We start from the raw sequence: 26,312 nt of genomic DNA on the forward strand, positions 1-26,312 counted from the left end.
ACAGTCAGGTCAGTGCAACATTACTGCTGTCAATGGAGGCTTTTCAAGCCATAAACTACTAAATAGTTCAGTATATAGAGTAGTAATGCGTCTGTATGTGCCAGGTGTGAACTATATTCAATATATGGATTAGGGAATGAATACACGCGCAAAGTGGAAAAGGGGCAATATAGTCAGGGGCATTCTTGTGATGCTACAAATCAGTATATAGTAATAATGCGGCCGTCAGTGCTATAAATCAGTATATAGTAAGAATGCGGCTGTCACATCGATGAGATGACGTCATACTTCACCAGTAACAGCCAACCAGACATTTACCGTTAGTGTTGCATTACATGTATATCCTGGATACAATTCTGGTTACGTGAGTATTATTATATTATTATATATTATCATTATTATTATTATATTATTGTTTGTTACTGTTACCAGTTCTCTAGGCCCCTATACATACTTTGCATAGTGTCATAAGGACTGTGTGATCACGGAGTAGTTGTGGAAATTTGCTTTGCTCCGTTTGCTTGTATAGCCCTAGATCTGATCTTGCAGTACTTGCTAGATAGTATGTCGGTATATTACGGTATCGCTCTTTTACATTTCCGGCATTAGAAGAATCCATGATAAACTCATTAAGGCCATTTTGACCTCATGGAGCCCAGTACATCACCATTCCTCAATGAACACCCTAGATCAATGGTTCACAGGGTTTCTAAGCCCAGTATCTCCTTACTCCAATACAATACATCAAAGGGTCCCCAAGGTTCAGAACCTTAAATGTGCTGCATATTAAAAAACACGAAAAACGTCTAAGAGAGACAAGCCTTGGGTTCATATACTACTGGTTCCTTGATAACTTCTCCTTCTGGTCCATCTGTGCCCGTTTCTTGTTAACCGTGTATAGTGAAGTGGTTGGTATATTCGTAGTAGGCTCTGCTCCCGCTGTCCACTGCCCTCAGTTCTTCTAACCGGTTGCCCAATGGTTGCCTTATATCAGGGGTCTCAAGCACACTTCTAGTCTATGGGTAGGGGTCTCATGCGGCCAGTTCTTCCCAGTTCTACAGATCCAGTTGTGAAAACTGCAGCCATATTGCAGACCTGGAGAGAAGAGGAGCCTTTCCGGCCTATGACTTTTTGACTTGCAGGCTGTGGGCCATATTAGATCTGTGGCATCCAACCTACTAGAGCGTGAGGGTGCTACTTACCTCCCAGCCCCATCTAACACCTTCTGCTCTGGGCACACATGGCACACCACAGCAACGGACCTGAATCAAGCTGTTGGGTGCCAGTCACTGTGTGGGGGACAACTGGGGGGTCCGATTTCTGTATGGGGCAATAGGTGGGGTCCATTTTACCGTATGGATCCAACATAAGGAATATATCCCATCAACCACAAATGTCTTATGTTGCATTTATCCAAGTTTGAGACCACTGCTCTGGACCCAAATATTCAGTTGACAACTGGAAGACCAATCCCAGGCCAATCTGGGTTGCTGCACAGCCCAGAATAGTTCTGTGCTCATCTCCTGGAGAATATATACATTATATACATAGGTCGTCCTATAGTTTTATAGCACATAAAATGGTTGATAGTTAAAAATATATTTTACCATGTGAAATAATAGTATTGGGAAAGGTTGCAATGAAGTTGCGTAATAATAGAAGGTCACATCATTATTATGAGAGGAAAACCTGTGAGTCAGGATCTCGTCCAGAGGAAAGGACTTGTTGTTGAGTTTTATAAGCTTCACCTATTTTCTGGCGTGTTCCGTTTTGGAATCAGGGTGAGGTCAGGCCAGTTATTACAGCGAGCTGAGTGTCCTAGTGCCTGCGGTGCCCAAGCCATCTCACGAGGTGCCATGTGTAGCAGAAATTACAGGGACACACCTCGCCGTGTTGTAATCGCCTCCTGCCACTTCTGCGGAGTGTGAAATGCTGAGTAATCGCCTTCACCGGAGGAGAGAAATGTGCGGGATTTCTCTGTTATGTTAAAAAATAAAAGCATGAATGTCGCCCTGTTCATACGAAGCTGCTGGCTGCAATTCAGACAGATAAAGCGGAATAGTGTACATAGTGTACATACTACTATTAGTATACCGGGGTACATAGAAGAGAAAATACCATTCACTTTCTGGTGCAACTGTATGCAGGACATGACCGTAGTGTTTGTGGATACGTCTGCTTACCTGGGAAATATAATATATTATATGGAGCTCATATATAGTATGTGACACAAATCCGCCTAGACACATAGGCAACTTAGGCTTTGACGTTATAATTAGAGATGAGCTAGTAGTACTCGATCGAGTAGGTATTCGATCGAATACTACGGTATTTGAAAAACTCGTACTCGATCGAACACTACTAGCTGTTCGAAGTTAAAATTCGATGCAGAACCAGCATTGATTGACAGAATGCTATACATTGCAAATCAACGCTGGTTCTTCTCTTACCTTTAGAAGTCTTCTCCTTGCAGCATCCCCGCGACGTCTTCCGGCTCTTCATTCACTTTGCTAGGCATCGGGCCTGGGCAGAGCGGACTGCGCATGTCAGCTTGTAGTGCGGGCATGCGCAGTCAGCTCTGCCCAGGCCCGATGCCTGGCAAAGTGAATTCAAGGCCGGAAGAGGACGCAGGGACGCTACGCAGGGAGAAGAATCCAGCCCGACCCTCACTCATGGACTTGGTAAGTAGAATTTGATTGAATGTTGCGTACCCCTGAAACGAGCATTCCCCCCCCATAGACTATAATGGGGTTCGAAACCCAGTCGAACAGTCGAACAGTGTGTGGCTGTTTGAATCAGATTTCGAACCCCGAACATTTTAGTGTTCACTCATCTCTAGTTATAATCGCTGGTTGTTGCTTTGGTGGCGCCTAAAGGTATATTGGGGTCAAAGCCTGAGCATGTAGTGATATAATATATAATACTGTAGCATCTTTATGTATAAGGGAACATACAGTATACTGTTTACTTGTACACTAATACATTATTCCAGTCTTCTGTGTCCGACTCCAATTACTTCATAAATGGATAAAAATCCTCTAATTTATTAGAAAATCTATTGATGGAATTCATATTACAGTAAATATTTTGAATTCATATCATAAAAGTAAACATGTAACAAACGATGTATCCAATTAATTGTACAAGGTTAATAATTGTAGAATATCATTAAAAAGAATCATTTTATTTTTAAATTGAAGTCTGAAACTTTTTTCTGATTCGACCTCCAACTCCTCAGCCCTGCTAGCAAACCTACATGTATGAGCCTCATGGGGTTTTTTGCCTTCCCCTGGATCAACACTGTAGGGATTGTAGGGTTATAGGTTGGACTTGATGGACTGATGTCTTTATCCAACCTCATCAACTATGTAACTATGTAAATATATATACACCGCCCATGAGGGCTAGCTAACTGTACCGCATATGTTATACCGCCTGTAACATTTTGACCAAAGTAGAGCAATGTGCACCAATTATACTGCCTTGTAAAGTGATATAACAAAAGGGAACACATTGGGGCTTATTGATCAATAGAAGTCTGATGCTTTTCTGTCTACATTTACACCACAATTGTAATGCACAGCCGTTGCGACATTTATGAATAGTGTGCATCGGAAGGAACAGAAAAAGACAACTGGCTTTACACTTTGGAACAATGTACCGCAGTATGGGCGAGGTTTAGAAGCGTCTCACTTTATGGCACACACACACACACACATATATATATATATATATATATATATATATATATTTATTTTTTTTTAAACGTCTCATATAGGGATCACAATGTACATTTAGTTTCCTATCAGTATGTCTTTGTAGAATGTGAGCAAATCCACGCGAACACGAGGAGAACATACAAACTCCTTGCAGATGTTGTTCCTGGTGGAATTCAAACCCAGGACTCCAGTGCTGCAAGGCTGCAGTGCTAATCACTGAGCCACCGTGTTGCTCCTGTAGATATTTTCTTCTGCAAAGCAGACCAAGTTTAAAATGGTGCAAACGTATGAATTTACGCCAATTTACTTTGTGCACCATAAATTCTTGTTCTGCGCCATATATTTGCCTCCTTGGTAAGCGAGAGATAATCTGTGTCTGTTTATTTTGCTCCAAACATTGTAGGGTTTTTGATGCTTGTGCCAAATATTTGCTCATTACAGCCTGCAAATTTTGCACCTAAAATGTGTGTGTGTGTGTATATATATATATATATATATATATATATATATATATATATAAGTTTTTTGCAAGTTTGACACTTTTTAGTCGGGTGATATTTGAGTCCGAATTTTGGCACTTCCAGAAAGACTACATATTTATGGTCCATACAGCAGATTTATCAATAGGGCTCGCCCTACGTAACGTTTGCCAGTATTGATAGACATGCCCCCTTGTCTGTTTGGGGTGCAGTCCCTATGTAAGATTTCACAGAACATCCTGCAGAGAATGTAACATAAAAAAAGCTATTGAAAAGTCATCTTAGAGAAAACAATGGCCGACAGTAGCCGCGGTGTCACCAGCCTGAAATGTAAAAAAAACAAAGAACATGAAGCTTATTCTTGTGAGAGGAAGTTTTGACTGTGCAGTTGCAGATTGGTGATTAGGGCCTGATGACATATTCGGCGTTGCTGAGGGCTCTGCTATTGGTGAGGTGAGAGCAGGCTATGCTCAATGTCTGATCTCAGAGCTGCAGCCCTGCCCTGAGCCTGGAAACAAGATACATTTCATGTCAGGCAGCTCACAACTCCACACCCGTGGCTTGAACTCCCACTCCTGTTCCTCATCCCTGAGCCAGGAGCAGCTCCTGGCTGACAACACGTGGATTCTCCGCATACTCTCCCTGGATTACACTGCCCTCTTCTTACTGATTCACTCTTATTGATCTTTTTATTACTTGGCCCCTTCATTTGCAGTTTGGACTTTTGCAATTTCTTTATATCAAAGTTGGTCGGGATCCGGGATTGTTACATGGATTGGAAGACGACAACTTTTGGTGGAATTTTTGGAATTGGCAGGATGGCCCGGTGAAGCGGATAGGATTTGCAGGGCTGGCCATACAGTGTTTACAGAGCACCCTGGTCTCAGACAAGCTGCAGCTGCCTGTCTGTGATTGACAGCAAATATGCAGACCTATCCCTGACAGTATTTGGAGGAGCTGCTTCAGCTATAAACACGCCAGGTAATGTGTATTGTATTTACATGCATGTATGATCATAAGCCTCATGGGGTTTTTTGCCTTCCCCTGGATCAACACTGTAGGGATTGTAGGGTTATAGGTTGGACTTGATGGACTGATGTCTTCATCCAACCTCATCTACTATGTAACTATATAACTATCATTGAGCCTTGTTGACCCCACCAGGGGACAATATTGGATAAGCCTGCTACTCTACGAGCCAAAGGAGAATCTAAAAACTTTATAAGTAATCTCTCAAGTTTAGAAACTTCTAAAACGGATACAAAGTACAGATGAGAAACAAGTCACTGCCTTCAGTAAGGGTGGACGGGGCGATTCTAACATCCCATCACAAATACCAGAAATACTTTGGGGTCATGTATCAATACGGTCGCTCTTCTGACCTGTTGTCTTGGTTTAGTCCGGGAGCTTTTATTGTTTGTGCTCCGCATTGCTTGAGATCTGATACAACACTCAGTAAGATGCACATTAAGAAACTGACTTGTGTGAAGTCGCTCCAACACTTGTGTCCTGCGGCTCAGCTCTGGATCCTTATTGTAGCGACGCCTTGTTGTATCAAGTACAAATAGTAAAAGTAATAAACCTTATCAATCTGAATTCTTTGGGAGATTCATCACCAGTTGGATGTCCCATGTGCCAGGGCAAGGACCCCTTAAATTTTAGGTGTATCCTCTTGGTGCCCTTGTAATGTGCCAGCTCCAGGGATGTCTAGATTTTGCTGTGATTTGCGCCATTTGTGCGAATATTTTACACCACTATCACCAATTTGTACTATTCCACAATATTCTGCGGAGTCACCACAATGAATTCCTTAAGACACTTACTTTTCTTCCATTGACATCACTGTAGGATAAAATTTTTATTTTTATGTAAAGACAATCTGTTACATTAAACATTCAGTCTAATCTATGGGCAGATTGTTACAGAGAAAGATCCCAAGAGACTGAAACGTATTTGTGGAAATGATACAGTATCATTAGTCATTTAGTCTATTAAGCTTGTTCTAGACTTAGGAGTCCAGTGGGTGGTCCTAATGACTGTCATTCCTATTGTACACAGAGGGGGCTACCAATTCCTGATTACGACCACCCACTGGACTCAGGACCACAAGTTGAATTGATAATAAATGACATCATAATTTTAATCCTGGGTAGAATACGCTGTTAATCTGGGTGTATCGAAAAATAGTCATAGTCATAGGGAACGTAAAAAATTGTTAGCAAAATTGAGCAACGATTTCTTCGTTTTATATATCCTCCAAAATCTATGCACCCAGCAGTATGTGCACCCTATCAAATGACTCTCCTTGGCACACACAATGGCAGGCCCCAAATGGTGGGCTATATACCTACGTGGCTTATTGGAATTGGGGACTCAGGAAAGGGGCGCTGTAGGTTTTTACATATTCACAAATAAACAGGGTACAGACAATGTCAGCAGGATTTATGGCTCCAGTCAATCATGTGAAAGGAGAGCGGACTCTTTCACGGAGCCGGGCTGGATCTCCATTCATCTACCTACAGAAAGTCTTCAGAAGTTCAAGTCGTATCAGGGCAGTGACTGTCTAGTTCTTGAGGTCTTATCCTAAGGCACACAGTATAAAAGGGGATCTAAAATGTAAGGGTATGTTCACATGGAGTTTTTTGCAGGTGGATTTTGACGCGGAATCCGTCTGCAAAAACGTCTCCTATTCATTTCAATGGCTGCTGTGGCTCGAGACACCTTCCTGCTTAGGCCCAGTGACATTGTTGTGTCTTTGTTATTGTAACAATTCGAGAGATCTAGAATCATCAGTTATCAGAACTTTTTGTAACAACATCCTAGAAGCAAATTTTTGACTGTATAAGGATTAATAAATTCTTTTGCTCGTCTTGCCTGAATCGCTTCGGTCTAAAGCTGATACAAGTGACCGTGCGGACTTACTATATCATATGTGTGTCTTTAAAGGACTGAACTTCTAACTCTACAATGAGTTCCTTCCAGTCTTGAACACAATGACCTAAATCATTAGGGGAGTTGTTATGAACGTCAACAAAGACATTTTGAGAAGTCCTCTCCCAACCGGCTTCCGTTTTCCATGGTACGTGAGCATGGAGCACAATTGTAACTGTTCTCGAGAGCCGCTGATCCAGAGAGCAACCACAAGCAGCTCATACGAAAGGGGAGGCTAAACAATAGGTCATAAACTAATTTCCCCTTAAAGATGCAAGAAGAATTAACCCAGTAGCAGATGCTTATATCATATCTCACATGTATTTGGTTGGTTAAACACGATGTAGGGTTATATTCTACATTATATTGTGTGGTCAGGAGAGTTGTTACAATGTTTCACTTCCCTGTTCCTATTCAGAAGACATGCACGCTTTATGAACCATGTCTATATGTATGGGCATTTGGTCAATAGAAATAGCGAGCATTTGTCTGACACCTAAGAGTTGGTTCACACTGTATAACTTGCTATAAAGCAAAGGATGTATTTGGTGACCATATAAGCTGCGTGTATCCATCGGACACTGAATAAGGAATGGATCAAATACATAGTCATAGGCATATGGCATAAGTCCAAGCTCCTCTAATGTGCTCTAAAACCATGTCCCCTTGGTTCACATCTGCGTTGGTATTCTTTTTTTTTTTTTTAAATGTAGATTGTGAGCCCCACATAGAGCTCACAATGTACATTTTTCCCTATCAGTATGTCTTTTTTGGAATATGGGATGGAAATCCATGCAAACGCGGGGAGAACATACAAACTCCTTGCAGATGGTTTTTTGTCCTTGGTGGGATTTGAACACCAGGACTCCAGTGCTGCAAGGCTGCAGTGCTAACCACTGAGCCACTGTGTGGCCCCTATCTGCGTTGATATTCTGTCCAGGGGAGACCACATGGGGACCCCCGAACGGACTATCGAACGCATTTGCAAGCAGTGTGCAGTGAAAGTACATGGAGTCCATAGACTATAATGGGGTCCATGTGCTTGCCGCAAGATCTCTGCAACAGTCATGCGGACAGGAAAGTAGATCGTGAACTACTTTCCTGTCCGCACATTCCCTGCGGAGATCTCACGGACCCCATTATAGTCTACAGGGTCCATGTGCTTTCACTGGCACACCATTTGCAAAGGCATTCGGTAGTCCGTTTGGGGGTCTCCATGCAGACTCCCCCGGGCGGAACACCAACTCAGATGTGAACGAGGCCTTAGAAACAGAAGACACCAAGGAGATATCAGCAAGTACCGGGCATTGTGAAATCAGGATAGGCGATGGGAATTTATTAACTTAGATGCAGGTGCCTCATATCCTTCACAAACATGATGGCAAAAGTAGTAAATGACAATATCTGTAAAGCACTGCAGAATATATTGGGATTATATAAGGAAGCAGAATAAAGATAAGGCCCAGTTCACTCCAGAGCCTGAACTCCATTTGGGGCTTCCATGTCCAGACCCGCTAAAAAAAATACAGAGAGGAATGTCTTGCAAGTGGGACTTATCTCTCCGTATTTTTATGCATTTTTCAGGGCAGAAACCAGGCCAAAACCCGGTGGACCCCATTATAGTCTGTGGGGTCCAGGGGTCTCCATGGGTAGCTGCTTTTTAAGCAGGTTAGCGGATCCTCAAGTGGAAAGCCAAACGCTAGTGTGAACCTAATAGAATACTTCTGTAGATATCATCACTGACTAGGGTTGAGCGATCGTGTTCGGAAAAGATCGGATTCCGATCGGTTATTGAGAAAATTTCACGATTGCGATCGAAATTCGGAACACAATCTTTTTAGGTGGGATCCAGATCGGTGATTATTTCCCACAATGCTTTGCTACTGGCCAAGCATTGTGGGAAAAGCTAACAATGTTAGCCTTCACACTGATTATACGCTCTATTCATTCTGAGTGGAGTGTATACTCAGTGTGAAGGCTCCACTGCGGTTCCATAGGAATGAATGGAAGCAGCCGGCACACAGCCTTAACCCCTTGTGCGCCGGATGCGTCCATTCATTCTAATGGGAGACTAGCCAACATCTCTAGTAGCTACTTACCTGCAGAGATGGCTGCTCCGGTGCCCGGTGTTCTCGTTCTTCCTCGCCTCACTGCCCCCGCCTCCCAGGTTAGTGTTAAAGAGCTAGGAAGAAGATGGGGCTTGTGGCTTAGGAGAGTGTGGACGGGTACAGGGTGGGGTACCGGTACCGGCCCACACTCTCCTAACCCACCCACACTCTCGTAACCTGGGAGACAGGGGGCAGCGAGGCGAAGAAGAACGAGAACACCGGGCACCGGACCAGCCATCTCTGCAGGTAAGTGGACACCAGGGGGGACTAAGTAGCCAGAGGATTAAAAAAAATCACTACACAGCGTGGATACTAACAATTAAAGCGTTCACTTGTTAGATTCCATGCTGTATAGTGAATAGGATTGTTTTTAAAATCCCATCTCCGATTAGTAAAAAAATCCCATTGATTTGCATTGGGATCGGAATTGGGATCGAGATCGGGTTCGAATGAAAAATGATCGGAAATCGGATTTCAAAATCGATCCTGAAAAGTCAAGATCGGCTCAACCCTATCATTGACCCATCATTGCATCCATTACTGACAATAGATGATGTCACAGTTTTATCTATTCCCCCATACTGGACATAGAAGGTATCCAAAACTCTCCAATAGACCTCAGTGGTCACATCCAGTCTTTTGCTGCCGATGACTATGAATTAATGTCAACCAATATACCAAGTCCATAACATGCACATTGTGGTGTATTATTCTGGATAGCAGAACCTGTAGTCATACCTTGGGAATCTGGTCAATAGATGGAAGAAGGGCCCTATATTCTTGGTCTTCGTGGGGCACCAACTAAGACCAAGATGGCCCCGGTTTCAGTCCAGTCCTCCATCCAGTCTAACCTTGCACGATAGGACTTATTACATTGCACCATTAGACCATTATGTCCATTCGCCTCTACAATAGGTGACATCAGAGCATTGAAATTCAAGCACTTGCTTCAGACTTAGTAAACATTTGCAACGAGACAAACATACCAGGGGAACGTAGAACAATTCAAGTTGGCACACTATGAAAACCGTATATAATGCAACCACAATGAGCTCATACCTTGTTATAAAGTATTATTCTACTCCGCACAACAGACGGCCATATAGGTTTAGAGCGATTCCAAAACGTGAGATGAGTTTCCCACGACTCTGTTTGCTTTGTACATGTAAAGTTAGTATGTTATGTATAAACAAGGGAATGGAAAATGTCTCAAACGTCCTGCTGTTGCCATATTACCTAGTCAAACACTACTGAATGTGGCCGTACCCATTACATAGACATGGGGTGATGGCTCAGCATTCGTCAGACTAGTGATCGTCTGGTGGAGGATTGTTCCATTGATGGAGACCTAAATATCTAAGTCCACATTTGCTTCACCAGGCATCAAGCTGACCATGGATATTGTACCGTATAGCTCAGCTGTTCTCCCATTCACCTCTATGGGAATTATTATGGGAACAATATTGAGCACTGCTTGGCTGTTCCCACAAGTTCCACCTTACCAGGACATAGGATCTGAAATTTCCCCAATGTGGGACTATTAAAGGATTATCTTATCTTCTCTTTTATTTGCACCCGAGGCTAGGTGCACACTTGAGCTGGGCTCTCCATCATTCAGCTCCACCAGAGGAACCAAAGGACAGGAACCCATCCATTAAAACAGCTTCCTGCAGACACCCACAGACCCCATAGACTATAATGGGGTCCACCAGTTGTCTGTTGGGTTTCTGCCATTTTTATACTGAAACATTCATGCAGGACATTTCTCTCCACCAGTTTTTGGCAGAATCTGCAGCGCAGTCTCTTATGGAGTCTCTGGTGTGGATGGGAACCTAGCCTGAGCAGTAATTTGCCAAGTGTTTATCTGTACGAGTGGTAAAACCATCATAAAACTGGCCATACACATTAGATGAATGTTGTCCGGACCCACCTGACCATTTCATGTGTATGGGGTCCTCCTGACCCTCCCCAGCAGCAAATATTGGGGGAAGGGAAGGATTTATCTGATGGATTTTAACACACCTGATTGATCCTTTTATTCTCGGAGGACATAAGAGGCTTCCCGAGGTGCCGGCCAGTGACTTCCTTCCTTCTCCCGATCTGCAGGCTCAAGCATATATGTATATGGGGGAGGGGAAGGTGCAATGTGTGTGTTGCACAGCAGACTATGTTGGCGCTATACAATCATCCGGCTCTAAGCCTTCCAATCTGTAACTACTTAGAAGTCGCAGCCAAGAAATAATAATGAATAATTTCTGTGTGATAATGAATTCTAAATGATTATGTTGCGCCATGTTCGCCGTTTTCTGTCTGTCTTTCCTGCAGGTTGGGGCCTGTGGTTGTATAGCCGGGAGCTTTATTCTGATATTACCAGTGACATTCCTGTGCTTAAGCTTCACTTGTCCATCTCATGCACCGCGCACAAGATTGCAGATTCTTGTAACAATGTTGCGATTTGCTCTTTTCCCCATTAGTTGCTCGTCTCGTTATCATTTATAAAGAATCTTCTCCTCTAGTCCGACTGTCTTCTATATCTAAATGCTACACTAAGGATTTATTCACACGTCAGTAATTTATAACAATGTGTCGCCTGTGTTTTCTGAGGATAGCGCACGGACCCATTGATTTCTATATGTCTATTTAGACTTGTGTTTCTTTTTTCCTGCCTATAAACCAAAACTGGAAATATTCATGCAACTGGGATTCTGAAAAACAAGGACAACACATAGATTGCATTGTTCCAGGACAACACATGGATTGCATTGTTCCTAGGGCATGCTCCGACGATTGCTTTTGCGCAGTCATGTGACTGTTTCACTTTGTCGGATGATCTTCCATTGAATGAACATAAAATTACAGATGAAATAGTGCCAGTCTCATAATTGTGCCCAAATAACAACGTCTGCCACAGGGTAGTGTCTAAATTCTATTATAAGCAGAATAGTAACCTAGAAATAGCACACTGTATATACAAATTATATTCATTATTCCAGTAAGAGCAGAGCCCATGACAGCCCTGGCAGTGGCGGTATTCTTTATTACACTTGCATTGTCCTATTATTATTTGCATTTTATTGCAGCTTTCTTCTTCTTTTGACATTATATTTGAATACTTCACGTGTCTCCATTTACTTCCTTCGTCCGTCACAGTTTACTTGAACAGTCCCATGCACCAGTGAAGTGTAACCTTGGCCGGTCGCCAGTCAAGGGCCCTCTTACAGATGATGGAAACTTGTTCACTCGCCAAATTCTACCTAAAAAGTGGATATTTTTACATTGAAGGAATCAGGTTGTCCGTTTTATTTTAACAGTGAATGTTTTCTTTGCACACTGGATATGCACAAGGATGCAGTAACGATGTACTATGGAGCTGCTCCTTATTCCACTGTATGGTGTCTCCATGTGGCGTTGCAGCGTCTGATGTCCAATATACATAGAATATGGACCTATAGACTTCTGTGGGTATTGGTTTCCATCTAGGTCCAAATTGGAAATTGTGAAGGGTTCTGTACATGAACTTTAATGATGTGGGTCATATTTTTTGATGATGTACAGTTAAAGTGGCGCACAGATTTAGAATCTGCTATTGCTGTTGTGGTCACCCTGGTCTACTACCTGTACCCATGTCTAGTACCTGTACCTGTACCCATGTCTAGTACCCATACCCACGTCTAGTACATGTCTAGTACCTGTACCCACATCTAGTACATGTCTAGTACCCGTACCCATGTCTAGTACCTGTACCCACATCTAGTACATGTCTAGTACCCGTACCCATGTCTAGTACCCGTACCCATGTCTAGTACCTGCACCCATGTCTAGTATTCATACCCATGTCTAGTACCTGTACCCACATCTAGTACATGTCTTGTACCTGTACCCATGTGTAGTACTTGTACCCAAGTCTAGTACCTGTACCCATGTCTTGTACCTGTACCCACATCTACTACATGTCTAGTACCCATACCCACGTCTAGTACATGTCTTGTACCCGTACCCACGTCTAGTACATGTCTTGTACCCGTACCCACGTCTAGTACATGTCTTGTACCTGTACCCACATCTACTACATGTCTAGTACCCATACCCACATCTAGTACATATCTAGTACCCGTACCCACATCTACTACATGTCTAGTACCCGTACCCACATCTAGTACATGTCTAGTACCCGTACCCATGTCTAGTACTTATACCCATGTCTAGTATCTATACCCACGTCTAGTACCCGTACCCATTTCTAGTACCCGTACCCACATCTAGTACATGTCTAGTACCCGTACCCATTTCTAGTACCCGTACCCACATCTAGTACATGTCTAGTACCCGTACCCATTTCTAGTACCCGTACCCACATCTAGTACATGTCTAGTACCCGTACCCACATCTACTACATGTCTAGCACCTGTACCCATGTCTAGTACTTATACCCATGTCTAGCACCTGTACCCATGTCTATATCTGGTTTCTGCAAAACAATGAACTTGGCTTCACCAACAACTGCTGATAAGACTGGGGAAGGTAATAGGGGAGTGGTGACCTAAGAGAAGGGGAACTATAGGCGATATATGAGAGTGGGGGCTATAGGGAGCAAATTATGTGAGCGGCAGAGGAAGAGCATGGAGGTATTATGTCAGAAGCGTGAACGCAGAACAGGAGGCCTCTTCTGAATCCGAGGTCACAGAGTAGCACTGAATACAGTCTTCAGGCAGCATAGACAGATTTCTTGACCGTGTGACTTATTGAAGAAAGACACTATAACGACCGGCGTCCCTTGATAACTTTTCCCATAATACTACACATTGCAAAGTGAAAACCCAGCTCCGCTATAAGGGATGTATCTTGTAGAGCAGTCACAATAATACTGATTTTCTTCTATATTATATCTCCTTTCGGCCTTGTGCTGGATTTCTAGGCAGTTTCCAGCTCTGATCAGAATCGTGGACGGAGTTTGCAGAAGTGATGTCAGGACCTTACAGATCTGTTGATCTATTGCAGGTTACAAGAGACTTATAAGGTCTGGAAATTTTCTCTACCAAGTGAGCTAGACTGTAATAAATGCTTGGAAGATGGCAGATTTTACAAGGTAGATCCGACCTCGATACCTTGTATATTATATATATATATTTATTACATATTAATAGTATCTGCTTGGCAACTATTGTGGCCTTTGTTCCTTTCAAGGTTTCCAATAATTTGCTGTTGTTACATAGTAACTATTATATTCGTGATACTTTTAGTTCTCGCACTTATTACTTATCTGCCGGGGCTTTTTGTATTTCAATGTATCACGGACTCAGTCTCTGTGCTATGTGTGTCCAAGATATTGTGTCCGCTTTGTATCTTTAGCTGGAAGGATCTCACCACTAACTCGCTGGCCTTATCTCTTCACTTTCTGGCAGGTCTGGCACTTGTCATGCCTATAGGCCGTGCCTTGAAGTTATATATTTCCACCACCTGTAGCCTGAATGTTATGGAAGAGACGGCTAATTGTAGATAGCCACATGCTACACGACACAACATCGAGTGTCCTGGGTCTGAACTTTACTGATACTGTAATGTAGAACCTTCCTGTGCAGACCAGATGTCTGCAAACCAATGAAGTTTACTGGACGCCAGACGAAATGTAAAAGCCACTGCACTCTTTGACCTGTAATGTAAAGAGATGGAATGAACATGTTGGTAAATGCTATTTTCAGGTTTGGCACAAGCATTTGACATTGCAAATTGGCACAGAGTGAAATTCTCGGAGTCAGGGAAACCTGGACGACTACTCGGTGGAAATGGTTTTGCAGCTGGATTGGTTACATATTGTCATTTCCATGCATTATTGGCTTCCTTATAATTGTAACGTAACTGATGTTTCTAAGGTTCTGTTCACACCAACAATATAGTAGTGAACACACCTCATGCAATATATATGCAACTGTTTATCATATTAAGCCTTGAGAATTCCCTTGAGAATTGATGGTATCCAAAGTATTGACACTTAACAATACAGGGAATAATAAAACGAATGCCAAGACAAACCGGTGCCAAAAGACATGTCAGGTCCATTATGTTCCTCATTATGCCACAAATCTAGAGTATGTGATGTGAACATAGCCTTATAACTATCGCACCACTGATCGGGGAATAACTGGAGGCAATGCAATTGGTGTAATCCCATCCAGGCGCAGGAGCCTTAGGTGGCCCATAAGGTGTTTCTTCCTAATATTGGAATATCAGTGCTATAAATATCATATTAAAGGGTATCTGTCATTGAGCTCCTATAACAGCTGTACTCTATGTATCTTAGACCGACCCTCCCGGTTCAGTAAGGGGTCAGGGCTTCGTGAAACATAAGTCTGATGATTGATGGCATACTTTCCAGGACCAGACTGGACAACCCTGCCCTAAAGTTCATAAACATATTAATAGCCATCCATAGCCATGGAAGTTTAGGAAATGAACTTGGGTCAATGCTGACAGAGAGTAAATGATCAGAGGTTTAATAGCCAATATCTACCATTACAATAAATGATACCGTAATGTCTCAGACCATTCACAGGAGCAATAATTCAAGGTAAAGTGCCAGGAGAGACATGAAAGGGACAGATAATGTCCATTACTATAAAATAGATCAGCGCTGTGAGGTTGAAGCTCCGAGCTGGAGGAAGGGAGGTAAAGGAATGGCATTAGAGAGGAATTCCAGGGTCACAAGGGGAAGTGTTATCAGATGACCATGAAGAATCTCCTCTTATCTCCCTGCAGCACTAGTATAAAGTGTGGCTTGACAGTGACATATACAAAGTTTTTATGTCCAGCCATTGAGAATGACTGCAGCTGGCATGAAGAGAACAGACCCACATGTGCTCAGATATCACCCTGTAAAATATTGAAAGCCCTCGCTATAGAGTCTCATACAGACCGGAGTCTTAGCTTTAGGTGTTGCAGGTGTCTAATTTGCACCTAGCCCCTTGTGACTGATGGTCCAGACATGAAGACACCAGCGTTATAAATGGCACAAGGTATTGGGTGGTGGTGCAGATTTTGCATTGTAGCCCCGAGCTTCAAGTTCACTTGTCCTACAACCTTAATATAATGCATCACGTGTCTTAGGGAGACGATAGGATAATGGGAACTCACATCTCAATCGCGACACTAGCTCATGTTAAGAGTCAAGGACTCTCAATAGCTTGGAGGAGATTTCCCTCACCTGTTTTTTTTCCCCTGACTTGTTTGCAGATGTCACAACTTTAGCAGTATTCTCAAGGAACATGAACATATGGACCATAAGCCCATTGCTGTCTCAGCGCTATATGGGGTTAGACCAAAGTTGAGTGTAAGGATAAGACCCCACATATTATGGGCATGAAACATGGACTTCCGGTTACAAGATCTTTGTGTTAAAGGGGGACTCCTGATATTTCAAGTTGACTTCTATCTACAGAAGAGGTGATCACCTGCTCACTGATAGGGATCTGGCCATTGGGACCCCCACCAATTTTGACAATGAGGGGTCTGTTTCCCTTGTCTCAGTGAACCATCATACACTCTGCTGCTCCGTTGTATAGGAGTGCTGGAGATAGCGTAGCAGAGACTAACATAGAACTCCTGTCCACAGGAAAGATGGGTGTCCCTGTGATCAGACCCCCACCAATCAGCCAGTTATCTCCCATGGATAATTAGAATATCCCTTTAAGACAGCATTTTTATGTGTTTGCTCCCCTACGGTCATATAATGGTCACATTTTTCTGTTAGTCTCAATCCATCAGTGGTGTCCCTTCGATATACCACAATTGGATCTTGAGCTTGGATAGTTGAGTAGAGGTTTTAAACTAGACCTATTTATTGAAAGTGGAATTCTTTTGGTAAAAATATAACTTAGACTGGACCCATCCATTAGAGGAAGCCACCTTGCATAGTATCTACTGGTTTCCCCATATTCCAGTACTAAAGCATTGATGTGAAGCAAATCATGTATGCTGTGAAATCCATAGACCTTGTTACAGTGTTGCATGGTTCCAAATGTTGGGCTAATGGATTGGAAGGAATGCTGGTTGTCTATAGATGCGGCAGTCTTCTTTAACAAGAGAGCATGTCTTGATTTGTGTCTGGATCGTGCAGAGTCTTGCAGTTCTGCCGGGGTGAGTGACAGTTTAAAGACAGATATAAGTGGTTATTAGTAAAGCACATGTCTTAGAAAGTGTCTTGTACGTCTGCTGTCGCGGGCTCCATGCTGTGTGTGTGTGTACAAAGCCCTTAATATGCCACTTCAAACAGACGGTCAGGTGCCTACCAGCTCTTACAGAACTTGGTTATTTGCAACTTCAGTAAGACGAACAGCTTGGAAATCAAGAAACAGCAAGATGGAGAAAATTTTTCATGCCTTTTGTAGCCATTCTTGACTTTGTCTAAAAAAAAAAAAAAACGCAACAAAAAAAGCTGCGTTTCTGCAACATTGGGCCTCAGCCTAAAAGTGACAATCTTCCAGAAATCTGGGCGTCTATAAGGCTTCAGAACTGTTCATAAAAGTAAAATAATAACAGGTCTATAGCTTCGAGTTTTTTGACTTTCTATCTGCTTTTCTTTGACTTCACGTTTAATAAGAATGGAAAGAAGATTTTTGGGTTTTAATGTTTTTTTCTAACACCATAGCATGATGAAGACGGTGTTTTTTTCTGCTGATTTTTTTCACAGTCTTCTTGAAAGAATTTACAAAATGCCATAAAAATTGTTCAAAATGTCACAAAAAAAAAAGTCACCAAAAATGCTCCTGAAGACGCTATTAAATGACTTCAAATGCATGCCAATTCTCACAAGGATTTTAAAGTTCTAGTATTAAAGCCCCTTTAACACATGTCCACATGTTTCTCTCATGCCCCCCCCCCCCTGTCCTGATGTGAACTTCCCAGATTTTTTTGGATTACCAAAGTGGGACTCTCCATTGAGTGAAAAAAAACTTTTTGATGGTATAAAATGGAAGAAGATTTTCTTATTTATACATGGTTGTTGACATTTTTAAAATCTCCATAAATAATATAATCACTTAGTCTCCAATATGCAGATGAGAACCACAAAGATGATTTTTGCAACATTGTATAAATAAAGAGCCTATATTGATTTTTCTGCATTGATTTCATCGATCCAGAACCCATGACTGTTCAGTATCACTGGATTCTTCTTCATGCCTCCATGCCCAGTATATAAGTACCACTGCTAAAGGTCACGGCCAAGTCTAAGTTTTCCCTTTCCCTTTCATATTCTTAGTAAAATGAAGATCAATGACACCTATAGGGAAACCGTTGGCGTTTCCGTAGGTGTAATAGACATGCTGCAATTTCCAAAAGTGCTAAATTTTTGCAGATTTCAGCATGTCCTCTGCACATATTTTCCTGCAATTTGTGGATCTGCAGTACTGTAAGACACCACGTGGAGCCCCGGCCTGAAAGACCAGGATTGGAGTTCCTGCAAGTTTGACCATGGATGTCATACACACTAAATTAAGCCTAGAGATGAACCCAGTTCAGTATACATCCATTGCTTGGCCAGCCAAGTACACATATACATTGTACACTGACCCCTAGATCAACAGTATTACAAATGTAGCATTCATTGACTTGTATTTGCAAAATCACTTTTAATGCCTATTATATATGTATCTGTGACAAGAAAGTTACATTGTGAACCCCATAGAATGGGAGACTAATGGAAGTGCTGTGGAATATATTGGCATAGTATAAGAAAAAATCCCCCCCCCCCCCCACCAACTCCAGTTCTCAGCAGCTTATTTTGATGTTTTGCTGAGCGACCATTGTGGTTAGTTTTGGTGCCCAATAACCAATATAGGCTCTGTACTGTCAGATGGGCGGAGTCAGGCAGGAGCAGACAAGGGGCATCGTTTTAGAGCTCCAATCAGAGGCGGCCAGTGTCATGCTCACACCTCCTTGTCTGCTCCTGCCTGACCCCGCCCTCCTGACAGTACAGAGACTAAATAGTATATCAGGCACCAAAACTAACAGCACTGATTTTTTTTTGGGAACAAGAGAGTCTAGGGGAAAAATTACAACAGTGTTGGAATGAGTGTTACAGCACCTACTAAGAAATACAAAAAACGGGGGGAGGTGGTGAAAGGTTACAGCTTTAGTTATATGACTTTATTTAGTAAAAGATGGCTGGACCATTGTAGCAGACCCGCCCCCTTACCTCTTGTATCTCCCTAATTCCTCATAGACTGTAAGCTCTCACTCCGATTGTTTGATACATTAATGATTTGTTACATTGTATTATCAAATACATGTCTGTCCATGTGCCCTCTCATGTGTAAAGTGCTGTGGAATATGTTGGCGCTATATAATATTATTACTATTACCCTAACCAGGCACTGTGTCACTGTTCTGGGACAGTTGGATTTTGTCCTCTAGCCCCATTGTGCCTCAGCAATCAATGGTGTTAGTTTTGGTTCATGATATGTAAATTATTGCTAAGTGGGTGGTGTCGTTCAAGGGGTTGCGATTCGGAGCTTTCTGACACTGGCCAATCAGAGGCAGGCTTTGCCAGGGCTCAGAATCTCCAGGGCACAGAGTCTCCAGGGCTCAGAACCTCCAGGGCACAGAACCTGCAGAGCACAGAATCTCCAGGGCTCAGAACCTCCAGGGCACAGAACCTCCAGGGCACAGAACCTCCAGGGCACAGAACCTCCAGGGCACAGAACCTCCAGGGCACAGAACCTGCAGGGCTCAGAACCTCCAGGGCTCAGAACCTGCAGGGCTCAGAACCTCCAGGGCTCAGAACCTCCAGGGCTCAGAACCTCCAGGGCTCAGAATCTGCAGGGCTCAGAATCTGCAGGGCTCAGAATCTGCAGGGCTCAGAACCTCCAGGGCACAGAATCTGCAGGGCTCAGAACCTGCAGGGCTCAGAACCTCCAGGGCACAGAATCTGCAGGGCTCAGACCTCCAGGGCTCAGAATCTGCAGGGCTCAGAATCTCCAGGTCACAGAATCTCCAGGGCACAGAACCTCCAGGGCTCAGGACCTCCAGGGCACAGAACCTCCAGGGCACAGAACCTCCAGGGCACAGAACCTCCAGGGCACAGAATCTCCAGGGCTCAGAACCTGCAGGGCACAGAACCTCCAGGGCTCAGAACCTCCAGGGCTCAGAATCTCCAGGGCTCAGAACCCCCAAGGCTCAGAACCCAGGGTTCCCTTCCGACCTCCTGCCAGAGCTGTTAAGTGATACAAAGACCTGTAGTTGGTGGTGGTGATGAAAGATCCTCTTTAAATGTCTACAGTGCCTTTTCTTTTGTTACTCGGTGTCACCTACCTGATGGATTGGAATGTGGAAGGAGTCCCACCATTTATCTTTTGGGTTGTCCGATTATGTGACTGTGCGGCACTCCTAGCTCATTGCACTCAGACAGGAACAACAAAAGGACAAATCATACATAAGTGAATTCATCTGCTTGACCTCATGTCTCCTGTCAGATGAAGAGAGCAAAGCTGGGATTATATAGCGTCCAGATATCCCACCAGACAGCTGACTACTTGCCACAATAAGGTCTATCTGGCAACCATCATGGCTGGACTTATCTTAGTTACTTAGGTGATCATTATACAAACAACCAAAGGGAATCCAAAGCATTAGAGCCTTTTTGTTTTTCCTTGAAGAATGTCTGACCCTCATTTGACCACTGTTCAGGAAGGTTATGGTGGGCAGAAATCCTAATTGCAGCCTTGTAGCGCTGGAGTCCTGGGTTCGAATCCTGGCAAGGACAACATTTGCATGGAGTTTGTATGTTCTCCCAGTGTTTTCATGGATTTCCTCCCATACTGTAAAGACATACTGATAGGGGAAAATGTACACGCCGCCGTTTTACATGCCGCGTGGTCTAATGCGTGTCTTAATTATGTGAAGTTGCCCTAAAATAGAATATAAATTAGAGCTCATCAGCGTGTTTACTGTAATAATGCAAAAGATAAAGCTAGCGCACTGAATTTTTTAATACTTTGTTAGTCGTCTCTTTTTATACTTTCTTTTTTTCACCTCCGCATTGTTAGGGCTGATATACATTGCTGTATTACTTCTTGTATGGCACCATAATTGGGTACGTCCATGCACGGTGCGTTGGTGCCCTAATGTATGGATGCTATACCATTTGGCCCAAGTGTCTCCTCTATTCTGTTAACAGCATTTGGTCTTACGCTTACAGCATAGTCATGGCCATACGTAGCAATAGACAGGAACTGATTCATTGACGTCTAAGAGAGAGTTTTCTAGGCATGCTCAGTGCAGGGAGGGGGAGGAGACAAGCTGTGACATCATCTACTGTCAGTAGTGGTTGCAATGTGATGTCATCTATACAGGTGTGATCCATTGTAATCGTGTTGTAGAAGAGGTGTCTGTTGCATCCATGCGACCATTTCCCCACCAGATTGTTGCGTCACCCAGACCCCGGTTGGGAATCGCTGCTCTAATATAATCTCTGTCTCCGCAATCACGAAAGTTATTACCGCCCCTCGCTGTGCAACTGATGTAGCTGCTTGGTTATTAAATGGTTAAACATAGTAACCTATTTCTCTATCATTGTGTCTATATGTAACGTGGAATAGCAAATATCTGTATCCCTAGTAAGATGCATTAGGTTTAGTATACGCTGTGCTGTAGGAAGTGGCGACTGATGTATAAAGTATTTTCTATACTTTTCGATACAAAGAAGCTAATTTTGGTTCTTTATGTCAAAGGTTTAAGAACAATAGAGATTGGGAGAAGAGGAGAGCATTGAAAAAATAAAGGTTAAAAGGTTGGACGGACTGCGGGCTCTGGATTGTAAAACAAAAGGAAAACTCCAGGGTATTCTCTTAACCTCGGAGAACAATAGACCCGAATAGATGTCTATTAATAGTCCCCCGAGCAGAATGGCCGCGGTGTTTGTCAGTTCTGAGCATTCCTCCAGATGTTTTATTACAGAAAATTCTATAGGTTATCTGTAGTATTATATCCAACGCCGACTAGAAAGGTGAGCTCATATTCTATTTCAGGAGCCCGGCATCGACACAAACAACTTAGTTGCTGGGACACTGATATCATTGCATGATCTGTTATATGCAGAGGTGGGCTCGTAGGGAAACGCTGGGGAACGCGGCCTCCTCCATCACTGTATAACTCCATGATGTTGTGCCATGTCAGATATACTTATACATATAACTACATGATTATCTCTTACTAAATGATATGTGGTTGTATCCTAACACTCCGCAGAGAGAACCCCAAATAAAGTCACAGTCAGACCTACAGTAGTTATCTGAATCTGCACTGCCCTTGTAGTCTCGCTAGCTTGTTAGTATTGGATATACCAATAGGTGATAGTGAACGCGCTCTTAAATAAAATATTAGTTTCTTATCTACTACATCCCGAGTGAGTGCGTTCACTATCACCTATTGGTATATCCAACACTAACCTGCTGCATTACCACCGACCTCCAGTCGCCGAAGTGTGACGCTGCCAAATATACTCGAAAGGGCGGCATACATAGGCTCCTGTGATATCAAAAGAATCCTGCTGTGTCATAGATCCATAAGAAGCACCGTTATTCTTATTTATTCTAACAATCCAATACCAAGTGTCACTAGCTTGTTACTCTTCCTATAATTACCGTATATACTCGAGTATAAGCCGACCCGAATATAAGCCGAGGCCCCTAATTTTACCACAAAAAACTAACTCGAGTATAAGCCGAGGGGGGGGGGAAATGCAGCAGCTCCTGGAAAACTTCAAAAATTAAAATGTTGGGAGTTTTTGGGTGCAGTAGGTGCTGGTGCTGGGAAAGGGGAGGGGGTGTTTGGTTGTCTGTCTGCCCCTTCCCTGAGCTTGAGGACTGGGTTTGTTTCCCCCCACTTGGACTTCAGCCTGGCTGACTATAGGGGATCTGCAGTTCTCCTATTAACCCCTTCCCGACAGAACAGGAGCACTGCAGATCCCCTATATTCAGTAGCCCGGGCACTGTCAGACACATGGATAACTAATGTGTTTGTGTTTCACAGTAATTTTCTACTTTTGTATGTATTCTAGGGAAAGGAGGGATTTACAATTTTTTTTTCTAAAGCTTCTTTTTTTCCCCCCACTATTTTAAGGGAGAGTCTATACATTAAAGGGGTATTCCCACGTCGCATACTCACCAGTCTTCACTGCTGTAAAATCTTCTTTCTTCCTGGTTTCTTGCGTCATTTGGTGGGCGGGGTTTCACATGCAACCTGCCATTTAGCTCCACCCCCAAATTAATGTGTAGCTCCGCTCACCACATAGTGTGATCCTATGGGGCGGCTGAAGGGCCTGTGATGTCATCAAAGGTCCTCAAACAACACTATATGCACAATATTGGACTATGAAGTACAGGCAGGAGCAACTCCATTCTGTGTTACATACAGAGACTGCCTGTCTCTGCCATAATGAACACAATTGAATTAGCTAGCCTGATAACTGGGAGAACAGAAGACGAGTTCAGAAATGAAAGCAGCTCCTCTCCCCTATCTGAGAGCAGGGAGGTCACGTGGTGTAGACACAGGAATAGCTAGATACACAGGCTCGCTCCCTGCACTTAGCCCCTCCTCCCTCCCCCCTGAGAGCAGCAGATACATCACTTGACTCATGAGCAGATAAGTCAGGGCAGTGTCAACAATGAATTGAATAAAGTAAGATAGTGGACAAACAAAGCAGTTTTGCTGAAGCAATGTATTTAGGAAAAGTCTTACATCCACATGAACAAGCAGTATAGATAGGATCCTTGTGATGGGACAACTCCTTTAATATTGTGGCTGGTCATAGACCCACCCACCCACCCACCCCAAAATCCGTGCTGAAAAATTTGGCTTATACTCGAGTATATACGGTATATTTTTCTTAGATTATATATATATATATATATATATATATATATATATATATATATATATATATAAATTTTATATCTACAGTTGCTAAACAGACCTATGCGTCGCCATACTTACAGACTACAAACAAGCCATACAACGGGTTGAGCAATCAGGAAAGATCGGTTCCCGATCGGCGATCGAGCAAATTTCACGATTGGGATCGGCTGGAAAATGAACGAAAATCAGATTTTAAAAACGATCCTTTAATCTCAAGATCGGCTCAACCCTAGCCACATGTTGTCTGCACCTACAGCTTGAAACACATTAAAGATAAGAATATAGCTTTAAGACCAGGCGGCCATATTGTAATTATGTGTCAACCTATAATAGTTCATAAATTAAATAAAACAGCGCAGAAAATAAAATGGTTTTACTAGGAGGGGTAATTTGAGGGGTACAGATGGGGGCAGGAACTTTAGGGTGCCATAAGGAGTTTCTTCCCAATATGAAGAGACCAGTACTGTAAGCAGAACGTTACACTCGGGGAATGGCGCAGGTTTCCATGAGGTCCAGTAGATCACATTCCACTTCTGGTCTTCTTTGACTTTGTTTCTTTCTTCTTCTGTTTTCCCAGCTTGGCCAGTGCGCTGCAGCGAGATCCCGAATCTGAGCTGTATTAGGTCATATTTATTGAATAAAGGGAAATTATAATTCTTTGCAAATGAAATTAATAACACGCGCTGGCCCTGATGCCAAAAAGCGGAGGAGCCAGTCCATTAGTGGCGGTTTCCTGCCCGCCATGGGAAACAAGCTTCTTGAGTTTGTAAGGACGGAAGTTGTGTGTTTTTTCCAGCGCGGTAGAGTAGAACACCAGAGGACTGAATGACATCATCGCTATAGGGTATAACTCTTTCTCTGCCATTGGTATACGGAAGGCTGAGACATTGGGAGGTTGTTTCTTTAACAAGGGGTTAAACTGACCCTCTTTTAGTCTCTTGCACGTTTCTTTATTCTCTCCCTTCCGGACATTTACTTCCTGTCTTGGAAGAAAAAAAAAAAACGGATGTGCAGAACCTTTACCAGGACATCCTTAGCTTGTAAATAATGAGGCTTCTTGAAAGAAAGAGGGAATGTTCTGCACACTTACAGTATTTATTCAGTGGCCGTCGATAAGTTTTCACTCTAAGGAGGAGCTGTCACCACCCCTGACATGTCTGGTACTTATATGGTCTACTCAATCCTTCTCCAGCACCAGATTTTGTAACCCTGTATTGTCCCATTTCTCTTGGATCCCTCCAGGTTTTTGATACAAATTTGATTCTTATCCAAGTGGTGACTTCCTGCCCAGTCTGCCCCAATTGGACAATGCCCAAGATTACGGGGACAGCGCTCACCCTGGCTGTTGACCATTTAGATAACACATTCGATTTTGACCACCTAAGCTGCTGAAACGCGCGCAACATCAGTGGATCTTCTGGTACAACAAAGCTAGAGGCTGATTCTATAGATACTAAAAGTGGCTTGGGTTGGACTTTTGAGTGGTCAATTCTTTTATCTGCAATTTCCTTGCATCGATTATATTTGATGTGTTGTATATAGGGTTGAGCGTTTTTTGATCGGAAAACATTGGATCCCGATCAGTGATCGAGCAAATTTCACGATCGGCTGGAAAATGATCGGAAATCGGATTTTAAAATCGATCCTGAAATCTCAAGATCGGCTCAACCCTATTTGTATACACCCCCTGTGTTTATGAGACGTTATATATTGTGCGTTTGCACGTCATCATTAGCCCCATACCCCTGAGGACACCACAGATCGTAGTGAAACATGTTGGGGGGGTTGGGGGGGGGGGGGCTTGAACTTTGTTTTGGCTTTTAGATGGGCATCTTAGATAGTAATGATACAGGGACTTGTACTGCAGGCTCGCCCTATACGATATTATTATTAACCCTCCAACGTCTCAGCACTAGACTATACAATGCACAAGATATCCCCATATGACCCATCAATACAAAGCAAACTAATTTGTTGCTATTGTGAGAAGGTGACCGGTGACAGCCTGGGAAGTAAATATACAAATAAGTCTTTCTTGGTAGAAAAAAAACACGTTGCTCTAGTGCCACCTTTCAGAAGGTAGCATCCTATGGCTCAATGCCTGATTTTTCTGAAGGCTGGAAGCCTAATCTGGGAATATAGAGGAGTTGTTCCGGCTTGGCTATATT

The 26,312-nt window shown here is 43.0% G+C and overlaps 1 protein-coding gene across 1 annotated transcript in view; it reads left to right on the forward strand.

Moving 5' to 3' along the window:
- Positions 1-4,719: 4,719 nt before the first annotated feature.
- ARHGEF9 (Cdc42 guanine nucleotide exchange factor 9) overlaps positions 4,720-26,312 on the forward strand; it is a 197,952-nt gene continuing 176,359 nt past the window's right edge. The window contains exon 1 of the mRNA XM_075260245.1: positions 4,720-5,179. The gene's annotated coding sequence lies outside the window, so the exon portion shown is untranslated. The remainder of the gene's footprint in view (positions 5,180-26,312) is intronic.

The sequence above is a fragment of the Leptodactylus fuscus genome, chromosome 11 (genome assembly GCF_031893055.1).
Source record: "Leptodactylus fuscus isolate aLepFus1 chromosome 11, aLepFus1.hap2, whole genome shotgun sequence".
Lineage (NCBI taxonomy): Eukaryota > Metazoa > Chordata > Amphibia > Anura > Leptodactylidae > Leptodactylus > Leptodactylus fuscus.